The sequence below is a fragment of the Borostomias antarcticus genome (assembly GCF_949987555.1).
Source record: "Borostomias antarcticus genome assembly, chromosome: 9".
Classification (NCBI taxonomy): Eukaryota; Metazoa; Chordata; class Actinopteri; order Stomiiformes; family Stomiidae; genus Borostomias; species Borostomias antarcticus.
The window spans coordinates 10,810,458-10,831,017 of NC_140242.1; the positions used below are offsets into that span (position 1 = coordinate 10,810,458).

At 44.8% G+C, this 20,560-nt stretch overlaps 1 long non-coding RNA gene across 1 annotated transcript; it reads left to right on the forward strand.

Annotated features, from left to right (window-relative positions):
* The first annotated feature begins 16,931 nt into the window (after nt 1-16,931).
* Nucleotides 16,932-17,681, forward strand: LOC311313221. Its single transcript, XR_014630608.1, has 3 exons — nt 16,932-17,031; nt 17,224-17,316; nt 17,584-17,681. It is a non-coding gene; the product is annotated as an uncharacterized lncRNA (long non-coding RNA).
* Nucleotides 17,682-20,560: the final 2,879 nt, after the last annotated feature.

Here is a 20,560-nt window from a genome sequence, read left to right on the forward strand (position 1 = left end):
ATTGAAAATGTCCTCTGCCTCGGTGAACCCAACATAGCTGTCTGTTGGGGAGGGGTATTTCGTTCTGATGGCTGTGACAATGCAACTCGGGATGACTCTTCTGTTGCCAGGTCCAAGGTGTTGCCCTCGAAGTGCCCACTCCAGCACAATGCGATAGGCTACGAGTCTGTACTGCCTGTAGGAGAGGAGGGTTGATTAGAAGAAAGAAATGTAAATTCTAAGATATTTACTTATCAGGCGTTCAAATTCAAGGCAAAAAATATTTTATGCATATGTTATTTGTAGTTAACTTACTCAATTGAAAGTTGGCTATTTGGTCCTAAAGGCTTTGGCTGGGTCTTCCAGTTCACTTTTGGCACACGAAAGAAAGTTTCTACCACTGCCCGGTTGATCAGAGATGGAAAATCCTCAAGAGTTGTGAGACACTGTTGTGTGGGGTCCGATGTGTCGTTATTTCTCGAGACTTCCAGACGTGCATCGTCTGGCCTCAAGTCCCACTCAGAGCAACAAATGCATTCCTCCTCTGTTGGCATAGGGTGACAATGTAGGCAAGAACACCACCAGTTACCATCTCTTCGGGAGCGTGCAGCGGTTTGTTGTTCTCGGGCCAGCTGTTCCTCTCTCTGTCTCCTCACCCTCCTTTCAAGGAGCTCTTCGTCCGTATACTCTGGCTCAAAACGATATGGACGTCCGTCATATATTCTAATTCATTTTCTAGATCCTCTAAATCTGACAAATATTCAGCCATATTGCACACAATATTCTAGGCACCAACAATCCGATCGTAGCGCAGAGAATGTGAGCGCGAGTGTAGCCTACAGACGGAGAATAGCCAGTCTGCGCGCTGGCCTGTGCGCATGCGTGCTGGAGCAAGTGGGGGAGAGGCGTGTAAAGATCATATTACAGAGGCTAAAGACCCCGTATTTGAAAACCAAAACAACAATGGCTCGCGTTGAGGAATCTCAACTGTCGATTCATCCAATCTGATTGATGAAAACAACCGTTTAGCGGCCGAAAATGGATTTTGAGAAACTGCATTCCCGTTGCCCCGTCCGACGCCATTACATGGATATACTGGCTCGCGCTGGATTTTAAATTTCTTCTACAGGCCTCCGAACAACACAAAAGTGATCTCGGTGAGTCAAACTTCTTATAATATGTCGTAAATAAGGTCCAGGTTGTCAAAAACGAGCATTTTCCTTTAACACTTGTAGTATACTTGCCAAATGACAAATACGCAATTCCAAATTGCTTGCAGAAAAAGTAGCCGTCTGGCTTGTTATAATGTCACCAAGCAGTCTTATACTGTTGGTCTATTTTTGGGAGATTAACCCTTAATTATCATACACAGCAGAACATTTATTTAGCTCGTTTAAATAAATATGCAATTACGTACAACATGTGCCTGTAACGTTTATTTTTCATTTTTTAAATCTCACACTACTATAATAAGGCAGTCGGCAGGTTCTGCGTGCCGCACAAGGTGCCCTTATTTTTCACTGAGCACCTGCCCTCCAAAATGTCTGTGCACGCCACTGCACAGAATCACCATACAGTCACACAGTCACCCCATACACGAACACACACACACACAAAAACACACATACACACACACTGGGGCGAATTCACAAAGGGATTGCGTGGGTTTTTCTGCCACTATACCTGTGCAAATAACCCCAAAATAAACCTTGCTATTCACAAAGCACTCGCAAAGGGTGAAATACCTTGCTAACTGCGTTGCCATGATCATACCGTTTCTGTGCGCAAGCGGATATTTAAATGAGGTAATATGGGTGGAACATGTGCCCATTTCTATGCAAATGAGCCTCAGTGCAAAAACAGTCCAATTCACAAAGATCGGCGCTAATTGCCACACGCAGTTATAGTGAAATTATTTACGTCTTCAGAGAGTTGGTGGTAGTTGAAGCACATGTGAGGTGTCACGGCCAGCATTTCCGATGATCATGGCAACAGTTATTGTAGCCAGGCGGAGGCATCGTAATGCCAGGAGTGTTCGTGAGAGAATGAGGAGATTTGATTTAAGCGAGACCGAAATAATCCGGAGATAAAGTTGCCAGCTCAAGCAATTCTTGCTCTATTTGATGAAATCAAGGATGATATTGAGCCTGCCACCCAGAGATCCCATGCAGTAGCCTACCAGTTTACCTCATTGTTAAACTGCTGTCAACACACTAGGTTCTTGCGTCTAGCTCCTTCCAGACTCTTATCGCAGGAGCCTCTGGACTATCACAACCATAGACGGATTATGAAATGATGGGCCCCTGGGCCCAGCCATGTAAAAGGCCCCCCCACCCGTTTCATTTATCATTTTTTTTAATTTGCCCAATGAGACAGCACCAGCATTTGCAGATGATTTGAGAAAACTCACAATAAGAGCAGCTTTATTCAGCTCGGTTTTGACTCAAGGGACCTCAAGTCTGTGGGTAGGACTTACTTTTTGGATTTCTCCCCAAAAGAGTTTAAGGGCCCATATTGCATGGAGTACTCAGCCCCTCTAACATACTACAAACACTCACTTAAAAACTACAGGTATCATGATGGTTTCTTTCTTGTGATGTCTTCAAAGTGAATGTTTAGGCTATTGCTTCAGTTTTTCAGCAGGATGTTTGAGGCTCTGTTATTGAATGAATGACTAAGCCTTATGACTATGCGACAAGAAACGCAAAGGGCCCCCTGAGCTCTTGGGGCCTTGGGCCTGGGCCCAGTAGGCCCGTTCAGTATAGTCTTTGATCACAACCATTCATCAGCAGGGCCGTATGGGAAGTTGAACCAGCCATTCTTAGCAGAGTGGCAAGATACATCAAATTTCCCCAAAACAGACAGGAAATTGAGGTGACAAAGCAGGAGTTCTTTAACGTTCCCAGCTTCCACAATTGTGTAATAGACTGCACTCACTTAGCCCACCAAATGTACCACTATGGGAAAACGAACATGTTTTTCCAAAGGCGCCGTAGAGGTTTTTCACAAGCAATGTCGTCTGCACAAGAGAAGTGTGCCGAGGCTTTCCTCTAGGTCAGGCTACCCACCTCTTCACCTCACCGTTGGAGGCGGTGCGTTTCATGGAGCGCAGCAGCGCTGATGCCAGCGCATCCTCATCAGCCACTGCCTGTTTGGACAGTTTATAGGCAAACTTTATTATCTTTGCGCAGGTTAACGTTAACATGTTGCCTCACCGTGTGTTGGACATTATTTCTAACAGGGTTTGTATGATTAGAATTGTGTGCTGTTGTTGGGCTGAGACTTCGAAAGCTCTTGGTTCTTTCCGGTTCCGGACTATTTTGTCATTCGGGAGAGGGAAGGGAGGGATGGATTTTGTTATTAGTGTTTTATTTTTTCATCGTTGTGGTGCTGTTTTCGCTGCTTGCCTCGCTCTTTTTTGTTTTTTGCGTTCACGCGGGTGGGTGGGATTCTTTAGGACCTTAACACAGTATGGAGTAGGGCTGCACGATTATGACAAAAAATAATAATTGCAATTATTTGCTTCAAATGGTAATTGCGATTAATAATTGAGATTCATATTTAATATATAATATTAATATATAATAACTAAAATGCTCCCAAATCACGGACGTTGATCCCTTTCTTGCTACTAACTCACTGACCTTGTTTTCGCTCATTTTTTCACTACTCACGGCTGCAGGTACTCTTGTGACACTTGTCTTGACCTACTGCTATCTGTCTTCTCAGTGAAATTGCTGCGCACAGCGCACTCAGCGGGAACGCATGTGATTGGTCAGACAGCATAAGCACCTGTGATTCGTCCGTGTAGTCCTAGCACACTCAATTCAAAGCACAATTATTAAGCACATTAATTGCCGCCTTTTGCGATTAGTTAATCGTGGAGGTCATAATCGCGATTTCGATTAATTCACGATTAATTGTGCAGCCCTAGTATGGAGCTTTACTCAGTTTTGATTGTAGACCTGACAGTAATAGGTCTACACCAGTCACTTTAATTAATGTCTAGTTTGAAAGCATTAGTCTGGAATACAGGGGGTCTTAACACTCCGCATAAACGCACAAGTGTTCTGGGTCTTTTGAAAAGGAAAAACATGGACCTGGCTTTACTGAGTGAAACCCACCTACTTAAAGCTGATAGTCAAAGGTTGGCTAATAGATTCTACCATGTCATAGCGTCCTCATCTTTTAGCTCCAAGACCCGGGGTGTTGCCATTGTAGCTAAATGCAATTTAAATATTAAACTTCTTGAAGTGTGTGCGGATTCCGAAGGCCGAATATCTATTGCCAAAGTTGAATACTCTAACAGGAAAATTGCGCTGGTCTCCGCATATGCCCCTAACTCATATGATGCTGATTTTTATAATGAGCTCACTACCGTAATGCTGGAGCTTACCGACTATGCACTCATTGTGGGTGCCGATTTTAATGCGGTCTGGGACCCACTGATGGATGGTCAGGTGCCACAGAAACCTCAGACCAGAGGCAGTCCACTACTGCCCTACAGGCTTGGTCACGTGACACAGTACTGTAATTGACCTCTGGCGTCTGATCAATGCCTCTTTGACATATTTTTCTTTGTTTTCTTCTAGATAAGACATTTTCAAGGATTGATTATTTATTTGCAACTCCCCATATTTTCGATAGCTTTGATGTTTTCTTTTATGCCCATAGCTCTGTCTGACCATAAAGGTCACCTTCTCACTGCTTCACTCAGTAAACTCACCTCCTGTGCCCCTAGATGGCATTTAATGTTGGCTCTGTCCAAGACCCAAGAGTACTATGGGACTCAGTAAAGGGATTTATTAGAAGCAACACTACACTTTTTGCATCTAATTTACGCAAGGATCGTCTCTCTAAATCTGAGAAATTAGAAATCCTTTATGCTGCCTTAATTTCTTCTCTCTTCAGACCAATTATTCTAATCAAGTGGACCTGCAGGTGAAGGTAGTGAAAAAAGAAATCAATTACATTCTGAGAGAACAATCTGAATTCCAGATGCACAGGACGAGACAGCACTACTACTTCCATAGCTCTAGACCCAGTCACTTGCTGGCTATGAAGATCCGAGCCAATGAGAAATTTGCTGATATTCCATCTATTAGAACCCAACGGGGGGAGGTAACCACAGACCCTAAAAAGATTAATGATACTTTCCGTTCTTTTTATTCAGACCTGTACAAGTCAGAGGTAACCCTTGATCATACTAAGCTTTAGGCTTTTCTTAGTTAAATTAATTTACCATGGGTAACAGAGGATGATGCTCAGCAATTAGCTGCAGCCATCACGTTAGATGAACTTAAGGAGTCTCTGAGATGCAAAGGGGGAAGGCGCCTGGCTGGTACAGCATACCACCCGAGCTATACCTAGCTTTCTGGGACCTGCTCGGCCCTCTGTTACTCTCAATGATTTTACATTCAGTCGAGCAGGGCAGATTTTCCAGAGATGTCAATACGGCTCTTATTTCCCTACTACTAAAAAAAGAAAAAAAAACTACTGATTGTAGCAGCTATAGGCCCTTGAGCTTGCTGGGTTCTGACCTCAAAATATATGCAAAGGTCCTGGCCTGCCGACTACAAACCTTTATGACATCTCTGGTCCATTCTGATCAAACTGGCTTTATAAGAGGCTGTCTAGCCACCGACAACCTTAGACATTTGCTCCACGTAATTGATGCCAGTAAAGATGACAGAACTCCTACAGCTGTCATGTCTTTGGACGCCATGAAGGCATTTGACAGACTAAAGTGGTCCTATTTATGGGCAGTTCATGAGAAAATGGGATTAGGGGAGGGTTTTATCCATATGATTAAAGTACTTTATGCAGCCCCCTCAGCCATGATCTTAACAGGGAAAATCTGCTCGCCACTTTTTTCTGTCTCTAGATCGTCCAGACAAGGCTGCCCTTTAAGTCTGGGACTCTTCGCCTTATCTCTGGAGCCGCTGGCCCAATATATGAGACAGTCTCAGGCCATGTCCCCCATTTATATCTGTGGCACACTTCACCATCTACAGTGGCAGTGGCTAGTTGCAAAACTAGAATGGAGAAGTAAGACGCCTCCTTCCCTCCACTAGTCTGGGAGTCCACCTTGGGCAAGTGGTAGTACCCCCTAGCCCCCCTACCTGGGGTTACAGGCAAAAACCCTGATGACAAAACAACCTAAAGGAAGAGAGACCCGGCCCAGAGGAAGCCCGGGGCCCTCGTCTGGAGCCAGGCCCAGACGGAGGGCCCGCATGCGAGCGCCTGGTGGCCGGGCTTACCACGGAGCCCGGCCGGGCCCAGCCCGAATAAGCAACGTGGAAGCACCATCTCCTCCTCCATCGTCCCGTGGACCCACCACCCGCGGGAGGAATTGTCGGGGTCGGGTGCGCTGCCAACTAGGTGGCGGTGAAGGCGGGGGACACCGACGGACCGGACCCGGGCGGCAAAGGCTGGCTCTGGGGACATGGAACGTGACCTCGCTGGGGGGGAAGGAGCCGGAGCTTGTGAGGGAGGTGGAGCGATACCAATTACACCTGGTGGGGCTAACCTCCACGCACAGCACCGGCGCCGGAACCAAACTCCTGGATAGGGGTTGGACCCTGTTCTTCTCCGGAGTTGCTCATGGTATGAGGCGTAAGGCAGGTGTGGCTATACTAGCTAGCCCCCAGCTGAGCGCCTCTGTGCTGGAGTTCACCCCAGTGGATGAGAGGGTCGCCTCCCTGCGCCTTAGGACTGTGGGGGGGGGGGACTCTGACTGTGGTTTGTGCTTATGCACCGAACAGCAGTTCAGAGTACTCAGCCTTCCTGCAGACCCTGAGTGGAGTCCTTTTGGGGGCTCCTGCAGGGGACTCCAGTGTCCTACTGGGGGACTTCAATGCACACGTAGGCAATGATGGAGAAACTTGGAGGGGCGTGATTGGGAGGCATGGCCACCACGATCTGAACCCGAGTGGTGTTTTGTTGTTGGACTTCTGTGCTAGTCACGGTTTGTCCATAACAAACACCATGTTCGAACACAAGGATGCCCACAAGTACACCTGGCATCAGAACACCTTAGGCCGAAGGTCGATGATCGATTTCGTTATCGTATCATCTGATCTGAGGCCATGCGTTTTGGACACTCGGGTAAAGAGAGGGGCAGAGCTGTCCACTGATCACCATCTGGTGGTGAGCTGGTTTCGATGGCGGGGGAAACTTCTGGACAGACCTGGAAAACCCAAGCGTGTAGTGAGGGTGAACTGGGAACGTCTGGAGGAAGAGCCTGTCCGGAGAGATTTCAATTGCCACCTCCGGCGGAGCTTCTCAGGCATCCCTGTGGAGGTTGGGGACATCGAGCATGAGTGGTCGGTGTTCAAAGCCTCCATTGCTGAAGCTGCGGCTGGGAGCTGTGGCCTGAGGGCCATAGGTACCTCAAGGGGCGGTAACCCTCGGACACCGTGGTGGACAGCGGTGGTGAGGGAAGCCGTCCGACTGAAGAAGGAGGCCTTCCGGGTTATGTTAGCCCGGGAGACCCCAGAAACAGTTGCAGGGTATCGACTGGCCCGGAGGGCTGCGGCTTCGGCCGTGACCAAGGCAAAGCAGCGGGTGTGGGAGGAGTTCGGAGAAACCATGGAGAAGGACTTTCGGTCGGCACCAAAGTGTTTCTGGAAGACCATCAGACACCTCAGGAAGGGAAAACGGGGGACCATCCAAGCTGTATACAGCAAGGAGGGGACACTGCTGACCTCAACTGAGGAGGTTGTTGAGCGTTGGAAGGAGCACTTTGAGGAACTCCTGAACCCGACTAATCCACCCTCTACGATCGAGGCAGAGCCGGAAGATGATGGGGGGTCGTCAATGTCCTTGGAGGAGGTCACTGAGGTAGTCAAACAACTCCACAGTGGCAGAGCCCCAGGGACTGATGAGATCCGTCCAGAAATGCTGAAGGCGCTGGGTGTAGAGGGGCTGTCTTGGTTGACACGCCTCTGTAACATTGCATGGAAGTCTGGGTCAGTGCCAAAGGAGTGGCAGACTGGGGTAGTGGTCCCAATATTCAAAAAAGGGGACCAGAGGGTGTGTGCGAATTATAGAGGCATCACATTACTCAGCCTCCCAGGGAAAGTTTACTCCAAGGTGCTGGAAAGGAGGGTCCGGCCGATAGTCGAACCTCAGATCGAAGAGGAACAATGCGGATTTCGTCCTGGTCGTGGAACTACCGACCAGCTCTTCACTCTCGCAAGGATCTTGGAGGGGGCTTGGGAGTTTGCCCAACCTGTCTACATGTGTTTTGTGGACTTGGAGAAGGCTTACGACCGGGTCCCCCGAGAGGTCTTGTGGAGGGTTATGCGGGAGTATGGGGTGAGGGGGTCCCTACTTAGGGCCATCCAATCCCTGTACACCCAGAGCGAGAGCTGTGTCCGGGTCCTCGGCAGTAAGTCGTCTGCCTTTCCGGTGGGTGTTGGCCTCCGCCAGGGCTGCGCTTTGTCACCAATCCTGTTTGTGATTTTCATGGACAGGATATCGAGGCGTAGCCGGGGGGAGGTGGGTTTGCAGTTCGGTGAGCTGGGGATCACGTCACTGCTTTTTGCAGATGATGTGGTCCTGATGGCATCAGCTGCCTGCGACCTCCAGCACTCTCTGGATAGGTTCGCAACTGAGTGTGAAGCGGCTGGGATGAGAATAAGCACTTCTAAATCTGAGGCCATGGTTCTCAGCAGGAAACCGGTGGCCTGTCCGCTCCGAGTAGGAAATGAGTCCTTACCCCAAGTGAAGGAGTTCAAGTATCTGGGGGTCTTGTTCACGAGTGAGGGAACCATGGAGAGGGAGTTTGGCCGGAGAATCGGAGCAGCTGGTGCGGTTCTGCAGTCGCTATACCGCACTGTTGTGACGAAAAGAGAGCTGAGCCAAAAGGCAAAGCTCTCGATCTACCGGTCTATCTTCATCCCCACCCTCACCTATGGTCATGAAGGATGGGTCATGACCGAAAGAACGAGATCACGGATACAAGCGGCCGAAATGAGTTTTCTCCGGAGGGTGGCTGGGGTCTCCCTGAGAGATCGGGTGAGAAGTTCAGTCATCCGGGAGAGACTCGGAGTAGAGCCGCTGCTCCTTTGCGTCGAAAGGAGCCAGTTGAGGTGGTTCGGGCATCTAGTGAGGATGCCTCCTGGGCGCCTCCCTAGGGAGGTGTTCCAGGCGTGTCCGGCTGGGAGGAGGCCGCGGGGTAGACCCAGGACTAGGTGGCGGGACTACATCTCCGCACTGGCCTGTGAGCGGCTAAAAATTCCCCAGGCAGAGCTGGTTGATGCTGCTAGGGAAAGGGATGTCTGGGGCCCCCTGCTGGAGCTGCTGCCTCCGCGACCCGACCCTGGATAAGCGGATGAAGATGATGATGATGATGATGACTTCACCATCTACATCTTTACGCGGATGATGTGCTTCTTTTTCTCCAAAATCCCTCTGTGTCAGTACCCCATCTTCTCAATTTAATAGAGGACTTTGGCAATCTGTCTGGGTTTAGAATCAACTGGCCAAAATCTGCCTTTCTGCCCCTTAATGAGGCTGCCAAGTCTACACTCTAAACCCGGATTTGATTTTAATTAATCTTTTGAGTGGTCATTACTTATTGTTTTATGTTTTGTAAAAAAAAGTTCTCATTACTAAATCAAGTTAGTTGTTTGTAATAGTCAGCTGAAATATGCAGTGCAATAGTCATGTTAAGCAGAGATAACTTAGTATGTTAAGATTCTGTAAGGGGCGGGAGGGGCAAGAGCACGAGCCCTGAAGAGTCACTCTCCACCTGCTTCTGCTGCGCTAGAAAGCTGTGGCCTTTTGAACGACGACATTAGCTTTCTTTTACACCAAATGGAATGGTGAGTATGTAAATACATACATATCTTTCTGGGGAAATTGATTAGAAAAAAGCCCGTTCCGATAACAACAAGTAACGTTAGCTTATGCTATGTTATAAGGTTACCGCGTCTTGTTGGATGACCTGAGCTTAAAGCAGTTGACGTTAACTTGGCTAATAACCTAACTTGTCAAACAAAAGTCCAGGTCATTAGTCGGTCATTAGAAGAGGTTGGTTAATGTTTTTCAGTGCTAAAGTTAGCTTAGTGTTGCTGGCATTAGTTTTCCCCTGTCGATTCAGTTTACTATAACATGTTGTTGCATGCCACCATGTGCATTAGCCAGGCTGGCATTAGCTAGCTAGCTAGCCAGCCACTAGCTAACCTCTGTTCAAATGTGACAGCGGCTGGTGATTTGGTCCGCAACTCGGCAAACCCCGAAATGCGCTAGAGGGCAAAATAGCTAAAAAAAACTTTTTTTTTCGTTTTTTGTTTTTTTGCGTATTACCAAAGTTGAAGTTGTGAAGAACCTACTTACTATAACAGACAACAGTTTTAGGTTCACGAAATACGTTTAATTAGTCTGCAAACTAAGCTCGTTTTTAGCTGATTTCGAGCCGGGCTTGGGGGCGGGCAGATCGATTAGCATGATTTGGTTTCATTGGCTATTGCTTCCGGGTTCTCCGCCCCCCACCCTGCCCATAAGAACAGCACGCCGTCTGTTTACATTCAGCTCCAAGTTTACCATGGATGCTACAGCTTTTGCTAAAGAGAAGACGGGGATGGCATCCAGGACATGGAAAGAGTTTTAAGAGCAGCTAAAACTCCAGCAGAGCAGGACTCGTTCGTACACGGAGTTTATTCTTGATGACCTGTGATACAGAGATGACTGTATCAGCAAAGCAAGCTGCTACCAAGCGAACGCGAACGACGTAGCAGATTCACACCACCGCCAAGCATTCTGCTTTGCTTTGGGGTAAGCTGATCTTTATACTATCTGTGCTGTTTACATTACATTAACGTTGTCGTTTAGCAGAAGCTCCTTTCTAAACAAGTGACTAAGTCTAGCTAGCATAACAAAGGCTAGCTAGCTAACGTTAGCTAACATGCTAGTTAGCTGAGCTAGCCCTTTGTTCCTAAACTAGCCAGCGTGGCAGCTAATATCGAGCTAGGTAGCTATATTATAGAGAGAAACAGAATGAGAGAGCATGAGAGGTATGGTAGTCTGACACCTTTGTTTTTTGTTTTGGTTACAGGATGAGCAAAGCTCCAGGCCTGTGAGGATTTGCAGCTCTCCCTGGGCCCCTCCATACCAGCCAGCAAGAAGATCACTATGCACTACAGCTTTGATTTTGCACAACAGGTGAGAATACGTTCATCCTATCATGCATTAGCTAGTCTATTTAATCAACACTTTCTGGTACTATTTTATCTATATGGAGTGCCAGTACTGTGTGCAATAGTTTAATGTACTTTCTTCCTTCTATTCTATTGCAGTTTTGATGCAGAGAGACCTGGCATGGTTGTGGCCAGAGAACACCGTGATGCACCGGCAGTCGAGTTTCAGCTGCTGCGCAAGCCTGATGTCCTGCCCCCCAGAGAAGGTCTTCTTGTGCAAGCCCCACCCGGACTGGACATGGCCAGACAGACGTATCTCTTTGACAAGATCAGAGAGTTCTGTTCTGATGAGGGACGAGACGTCACATGTCCCCCGCCAAACTCCACAGCAGCTCAGAACAAGACTGTCCGCTTGTAGATTCACTGCAGATCATCAGGACGGACAGCACTGCAGGAGAAAGGCCACAGCCTTTCCTGTTTTCCTGTTTGTATACTGAAGCGTTGCTTGTTCTCTTGCACAGATTTGCCCACACTTGCACAGACTGCATTGTTAGAATATTGAATACTGAGCTGAGTACTGTTGTTATTACCTTGAGTATTGAGCTGGGGACTGTTATTACTTTGTTGTACACTTGATCACAATGAACACTATGCACCTTGTCTATAAAACAGACAACTGACTGTACACTTTAACACTTAGACTGTTGCCTTTTTTTGTACACTTAACTACTTATGCTTGTACTTTATATCATGTATGTGACAATAAAGAACGTTAAATTTGAACTTCATCTTATATTGTTCTTAACTGCATTCACAACACAAGATTAATACTGACTCAAAGAGTGTGGGGTCATCAGTGAGAGAGCACCTCACTTGGCAGCCACTCTCAGGTAATACCCCAAGTTGACAGCCACTCTGACAGATAATGACAGATCGTCCAGTGGGGGAGTGGCTGGGGGTGGGGTTACCAGGCTATTGTTCACGCCCATTACCTGGCAGTCAGAGGTGTGAAAATGTTGGAGAACTTTGGAGGGAGATTTCTCAGCTAAGTTGATTTGGCAGTACTAGCATTCAAATAAGCATATCTTCTTCAAATATGTTCAGATTTCAATGTATGAGACCTCATTTGAAAGCTTACAATCTGCACTTTCATAATCTGTAAAAAACTGTAAAATGAAAATGCCTAGTTGAGGACCAAATTACCAGCGGCGGTCACAAATGGTAAATGTACAGATTCAAATGAGTGTTTGTTAAAGTTGCACGTGAGGGATTTGTTGCATTTAAGCATAATTTAGCGAACATTTCAAAGGACCGGGTCATAAGTTGGTCATTAGAAGAGGCTAGCTAACATTTTGCATTTTTAAAGTTAGCTATCTTAACACGTTAGCTAGACCCAACTGCCTCTTCTGTCTAGCACATGTTGCATGCATGGGCGTGTGACTAGCTAACGTGTTCATATAAATTCACGATGGTGTTTGTTTAAGTTGTAGCCTGACATTACATAAGTGATTTGTTGCATGCAATAGTAGTAACTTTCAAAAAGAAGAAACATTTTACAATGTTAATTTTACTGAGTTGTTGAGCTAAAGCGTTTTTTATGTTCTGTTTTACAGGTTCTTGTGAATATGCAGTGGAAGTGCAAGTATTGTGAGTTTATATGTGAGAAAAGGGGTCACCTCTTAAAACATTACAGGTTAAAACATGGGAGCTACAGTAGAACTGTACCGTTTCCTTGCTTACACCAAGAATGTCTGTGCACATTTAACTCCATCAATGCACTTAAGGTCCACTTATCTAAGATTCATCAGAAAGCTCAGGATGCTCAACTGTGTGAAACTGCCCAAGTAACCTTAAACTGTCAGTTATGTGATTTTTCTGCACCCAGCACAGAAGCTATTTTTTTCACTCACCTGCGCAGTACACATTTAAAAGTTAATCAGAGTCCAGTGTCCATATAATGGATGTAACTTCCATACTAATGTGTACTCCACATTTAATGCGCATAAAAGTAAAGAGCACAGAACAGACAATTGGAGGATATTCAAGCCAGAAATAGTCTCTGATAGTGTAACTAATGAAATGGCCCAAGAAGAACATGTGCCTCTAAATGACACCGCTGATTTAGAGGACAGTGAGGATTCCAATAATGAAGAGTTTCATGATCTAGAGAATCAGTTGGAGCACAACCTTGCAGCTCTTTTACTTAAGATGCAAACCATCCTTCACATTCCAGAAAGTTCTGTACAGGAAGTCATACAACAGCTTTTACAGATATGTGAACTGTCCCAGCCACTGCTGCATAATTCAGTCAGAGACATTCTGAAACAACACACAGTTGTTGATGATTCAATTGTGAGACAGTTAGTCAGAGCTGCCTCAGAGAGCAATGTCATAAGATTTTGTGGCAAGGATGGCTCCTTATCAGCCACTAAAAGGAGAGCAGCATATGTGACCAAAAACTTTACAGTGGTTATGCCAGTGGAGTATATTATAGATAGAGAGAAAAAATCTAGTGCTGTATATGTTCCTCTACATGCAATGCTACAGAAAATGTTGAACAGGGCAGACATATTAGACAAAGCTCTTCCAGTAGAAGATGATGTGCTACACGAGTACAGTACAAACAGAGATGGTTCCCACTGTAAAGAAAATGACCTCCTTAAAGGGGAAGAGTTCAAAATTGCTGTTGGACTTTACATAGATGATTTTGAAGTGTCCAATCCTTTAGGGACATCTAAAAAGAAACACAAAATGACTGCAGTGTATTGGGTGATAGCTAACGTGCCGTCAAAATATAGGTCCACACTCCACTCCATTCAGCTTGCTCTTTTAAGTAAAGCCTCTGATGTAAAAGAATATGGCTATGCTAAAATTCTCCATCCTCTCATCCAAGATCTGGTTTGTTTGGAGAAACACGGTGTATATGTTGAGAAGTTGGGAGCATGTGATAAAGGCACAGTCTTATATGTGGCTGCTGATAACTTGGCTGCTCATTCCCTGGCAGGATTCTTCGAGAGCTTTGCAGTGGACAGGTCCTGCAGGTACTGCATGGCGACGAGAAGCGAGATCCAAGACAAAGAGGTAAATTCAGGCACCTTTGAACCCCGAACTATAGACACTCACAACCGACAGGTGCAGGAGGTACGGCAGGATCCCACGGTGGCAAAACAGTATGGTGTGAAAGGAGGATGTGTATTGACTGACAATCTGGAGCACTTCCATGTTGTTCGTGGTTACCCCCCTGACATCCTGCATGACCTTTTGGAAGGCATTGTTCCTGTTGAGCTATCACTTTGCATTTCAAACCTGATTTCAAAGAAATATTTCACTTTAGAAACACTGAACCATGCTATCAAATCGTTTGCATATGCTTTCAATGACAAAACTGACCAGCCTCAGCTTATTGCTCGTGGCTTCTCTAACAAAGGGACCATAGGTTGAAATGGCCATGAGAACTGGGCTCTAATCAGACTGCTCCCACTTCTCATTGGCCATAAAGTACCTGAAGGAGATGATGCATGGAACATACTGATGCTCCTCAACGATATTGTTGAGTTGGCTGTAGCAACGAGGCACACTGAAGAGTCAATACATGTCCTTGCTTGCAACGTGTCAGAACATAGAGAACTGTTGCAAGCTACATTCCCTGATCTCAGATTGCGTCCAAAACATCACTTCATTGAGCATTACCCTCAGCTGATAAGGGCATTCGGTCCACTTGCAGATGTCTGGACAATGCGCTTCGAGGGAAAGCACAAATTTTTCAAGCGGGTCATTCGTAATGCTCACAACTTCAGAAACGTAGCTCTTACACTGGCCGCAAAGCATCAGAAAATGATGGCTTACTATTTAGATACAAGTTCATTTTTCAAGCCCCCAGTTGAAATGGACAAGGTTTTTACAGCATCGATCTCATCTTACCCTGAGAATGTGCAACACGTTTTCTGCCAGAGAGTTCCTCAGCTTACAACAGTCCTTGTTGCATCATCAGTCTTTGTAGATGGAGTTAGATATTGTGCTGATATGATACTCTCTGTTGGTTCATGCTCAGGCCTCCCTGAATTTAAGCAGATCAAACAGATTGTAGCAATTAATACATAGATCCTGTTTGTCTGCAACACGATGACTGCATGGTACCATGAACATCTCAGATCTTTTGAACTCTGTGACAGCATGAACCCCTCTCAGTGTGTGGTGCAAATAAAAGAGCTGAATGATGTTTTCCCTCTTCCAGCATACAGATTTGGAGACAATTTAATAGTGACGCTCAGGCGTTATATTCTGTGTTAAAAAAAAAAACAAGTGTGATTGCTGCATCAATCCAAGCGACTTGGCCATGTCTCTGCCATGACTAAATGTAGGCCAAAATGCTCACAATTTGCAGCTTTTTTCATAGATGTGCCAAACAGTTTCTTGATGAAGGCACTGCACCTGTCACAAACATGTATATACTGTAACTTTCTTCTCATACTTGTTTTATTCCAAAGATGACGGCACACCAGAAGATGACCTTGAGGGTCATTATGACAGAGGCGGATACTGTATAAGAAAGGTTGTCCTGGACACGAGGCCTGCTACAGTGAAGGATTTGATAAGCAAGCTTAAAGAATTACTGGCAATTGAACACGATTGCATTCTCCAATACAAAGATCCCGAATTCAACGAACTATGCAATCTGACAAATATTGAAGATCTTCCAGAAAAACCAACAGTCAAAATCATCGCTGTATTGCAGATGGTACCTGCCCCTGTCCCAACATCTGATGAAATCTTAAGTGACACACCTAGTACAGCAGATACAGAGATCCTCTCAGTGTCATCTCAGGAAAGACAGGAACCGTGGCCGGAAATATTTTATATCCCATCTTTTTCTGTTGATGTAGAGTATAGACTTAGGCAAGCAGATCTACTGTATCTTGCGGAGGGAACACACCTGAAAGTATCAAAAGAGCTAAAACATGAGATCCTTGAAGGCGTGGCAGAGAGTATGTATAGCTACACAGCATACCCAAATAATGCTCAGTTCGAAAGTGTTGCATTAGCATTGATAAGCAAGCACCCCTGTCTCCAGGAACGAGGCTCAACCAGTCGCTGTTGTGGTTAGAAAAATAGTCTAAAATATAAAATGGCTAATTACAGAACAAAGCGTAGAAGATCAGGGTGCCTTGATGTTGCAGTAAATGCAGGTAAACGGGGAGGACATTCAACAGAAGGAGAACCAGCTAACAAGAAAATCAAGAAGGCAAAGAAAGGCGAACTCAACTACTTACCCAACTTTCCAGAGGGATTTGATAAGGCAGCCCTCGAGTGTGCCCGCAAAGACTTGGTTGATGAAATGCAGAAGAGAACACCATATGGACCACTTATGAAACAGAAGATGGACCTGACTTTTGCATTGAGAAGAAAAGAGTGGTGGAGTCTAGACCTGCCATAAGCAAGATGGCAGAACGCTGGCCTGCTCTTTTCACAGAAGATCAGGTATGTTGAAGAGAGATGATTCAAATGTTTTTCCTTATCCATTTATCGTTATCATTATTTGATGCCATTATTTGATGTCTGGATATCCTTTTGTCATCTTTTCTGAATTTAGGTGAGCGGGATATTGGTCAGTTGTAGTTGGTTGGGGATGGAACAAGGAGTCTAATTAATAGACTAAAGACATTTCAAATACAAAAAGGTCATGTTTTTTTTCAGCTCTCTTTAGTCTTTAAATGTAATACTGGATTGTGGATTCTGCCTTTTGTGTATTTTTCAGGTGTACATGGAGTTCAACAGGATTGCTGGCAAGAACCTCAAGCAGGAGTTCTACGAAGGCATCGATCAGCACAGTCCTCGTCTGGTCGAGATATTCCAGTCTAAGAGAGGGAAAGTTGGGAAGCTGTTGACAGAGCTTACACAACAGACCAGGGTTGGTCCACACTCCATACCCATTATGCACTTGCATTGTTTTTCACAGCTTATATAATGACAATGTCACAGAAAGTACTACTGTAATAGCAATACAATCAAAATTGTGGTTGGTTGTTCAGCTTTCTTAGAGACCATTCATTTTCTGTCATTCTAGCTATTTAACTTGTGTGGTCATTTTACTCCCCAAAAGACTACAGGGCCAACTGATATCCGGACACTGGTGCTCAGAGGGCTTCCTCTTATCCTTGGTGAGGACACCACAGACTTCTACAAAGCTGGCTTTGTAAGTAACCTCTTATTTTCTCAGAGTATCTAAAAGGACCATGACGGCATAATCGTGAATTTTCAACATTGATAGTTCCGGTCTTTGATAAACCCTGTGTGCAAACTCTGAGCATAGTCACACAGAATAAGGATGTTGCTCCACTTATCACTCATATAATCTGTCTAACTAGTTCATCTCTGTGTGATTTGTCTGACTGTCCCATGACTAGGCTATATTGCTTGATAGTTATTTAATGAGAAATCTCATAATTTTGCTCTCATGAAGGACTCTGATGATGATGACTCATACCGCCACATGGAAATTGGAATCCTCCTCGTTGAGCGTGAAGGTGCTGCACTCTCATCCCTGCATCTCAGTCCAGCCTCGGATAAGATCATCATTGAGGGAGCAGTCGTGGTGGACAACATCGAAGACCTGCCGAAAGCTATGTGCCTTCTGTTTGGACTTGCATACGCACTGCATCTCAACTACCCCAAGTCGATGAAGCTCACATTCCAGTTCATCCAACAGGTACTCCTCACGCTGGGCCACAGTGAACTAAAACCCAAGTTACAAACATTGAAAAACCAGCTTGCAATGTAAAGAAATGCTGTCACGTCTACTGTAAGAAGCCATGGCTGCTTTTGTTTTGTTTTTCCAGCGGCGCGCCGTGCAACCGCAGTCAGTTTGATTATAGATAAGTACATGTATATATGAAGTGGTCAGGTCACAAAGATGTAGAGTACAGAATGTAGATGTAGAGTACAGTACGTAAAGAGATTGGCCGCAATTACAGTTTGATTATAGATAAGTACACGTATGAAGTGGTCAGGTCACAAAGATGTAGAGTACAGAATGTAGATGGAGTACAGTACGTAAAGAGATTGGCCGCAATTACAGTTTGATTATAGATAAGTACACGTATGAAGTGGTCAGGTCACAAAGATGTAGAGTACAGAAATGTAGATGTAGAGTTAGTACAGTAAAGAGATACCAGTACTGTAAAGAAAATTACCTCAAAGGGGAAGAGTCAAGTCTACAGTAAGAAGTCATGGCTGCTTTTGTTTTTGTTGTTTTTCCCATGGTGCCGTGTGGCTGCAGTCACAGTGTGCATGTAGATCAGTACACATTTATTAGTAAGAAGTGTATGTTCACACACAGTTCACACAAACACAAACGCATACACACATACGTTTTTAGAGGCTTGCCAGTTTTAATGAAGCTCTGTATGTGTCATTCACATCTGTTGTCTGGAAAAGTTTTAGATTGTTGCAATCCTTTGCAGATTTGATTTAATTGCAGAATGCATTTAATAGCAGTGGAATAGAAGTGTATGTTCACACACACAGTTCACACACGCATCCTCACACAAACACAGACACACACATTTTCGAGGCTTGCCAGTTTTCATGCAGCTGTGTCATTTGGGTCATGTGTCATGTGTGGCAAAGTTTTAGATGGTTGCAATGTCAAATTCAAATAGAATTTCAAATTCAAATAAAATATATTGTGTAACATTTAAATGGATTGTTTGATTTGTTCTTTTTATTAAAGCATAATGTATTTGATGCAATCTTCAAAATCAAAAAAGTATAATTAAATTAGAAGAAAATACATTAATTATATTAACAAATGACTAAGTAATGATAAATAAGGTTATGTAGTATGTTTAACTTAAAGTAGTTAGTTTATTAAACTTAAACTCACATGATATGTCAACTGCATCCAATTAAGGTTATATGTTAATACAACTTAACCTGTTTAGTTTTGCCTTGTGTAAAAACTAAAGTGGTTTAAGGCAACGGGTTTCCACGCAAATTTTCTAGTAATGTCAACTAATTCGGGCTAAGAGTGTACTATCCTTCCCACAAACATTCCCATGGTCAAGCATTTCACATATCTTTGGGTTGAAATATTTCCTACTGTAAAGCAGACTGTGAAACATAATTACTCCAGCTTGTATGACAAGGTTATCAATGACCTCAATAGATGGTCAAGCTTAAACAACTCATTGCAGGCCCGTGCTTCAATAATAAAAATGAATATATTACCAAGGGTAAATTTTATCAGTTCAATGCTCCCTTTGTAAGTTTGATGAATCGCTAGTTGATGAATCGCTAGTTGTGCTTACATAGAGCATTTCTGTTTGTTCTGGTTTTCGAAACGAAATAGCTTCCTCACTTGCTCCAGCACGCATTCGCACAGCGCGCAATCGTTGCTCCAGCACGCTGTGCGCATGCGTGCTGGAGCAAGTGAGGAAGCTATTTCGTGTCTAAAGACGTTTCTAAAGATCATATTACAGAGGCATGTGAAATACCACAACAGGCCTATGCTCTCTATGTAAGCACAACTAGCGATTCATCAAGACAGATTGATGAAAACAACCGTTTCGCGGCAGAAAATAGATTTTTAGAAACTGCATTCTCAGTGCCCCCACCACCGCCATTACTGGCTCGCGCTGGATTTTAAATTTCTTCTACAGGCCTCCGAACTACACCAAAGTGATCTCGGTGAGTCAAACGTCTTATAATATGTCGTAAATAAGGTCCAGGTTGTCAAAAACGAGCATTGTCCTTTAAGGTTAGGGTTACGGACCAGTAAGAATAGCCAGGCGCACCTGCGGATCAGACCAGCTAAGACCAGTCTGACCAGCTAATACCATCCTAACCAGCTCACGTTAATAGGAGGCTTTGGTTATGACATTTCACAGTAGCACTGTCCATATGCAATTCAACTCAATTATTATTATTATCAACTCTTATTATTCGTATCCATCTTTCCAGCTCTTTGGGATCTCTTGGAAATGAGTAGAATTTGCAACCATTCGTCTCACACCGATGGGAGCAATCTGGCGCAAAGCACAGCATTTTTGTGTGTTGGCTGTAAGCCGACACACCAAGGAGAGGGAATCCTTTTTGTCTGTGCTTCTTGCGTCTTGCTGTCTGTTGTTGACCTGCAATTCCATTGCTGCTACCACAAGAGGCAGTAGTCCCAGAACATAAAAACCAAAAGACTCCATTTCCCAGGTCAGCGGTGGCCGAGTGGATAGTGCGCTGCCTATCACGGCGAAGTGTGGACATACCAAGGTACCATGACATATTTTCAATCAATCAATCAATCAATCAAAGCTTTATTTATATAGCGCATTTCATACCCAGAGGCAACACAATGCGCTTTACAGAGAACAAGGGAGGTGGGCAGACATCCCACCCCTACATATTCCAGAGGGAAGCAAAAAACAGTAATCACCCGGGGGCCAGAT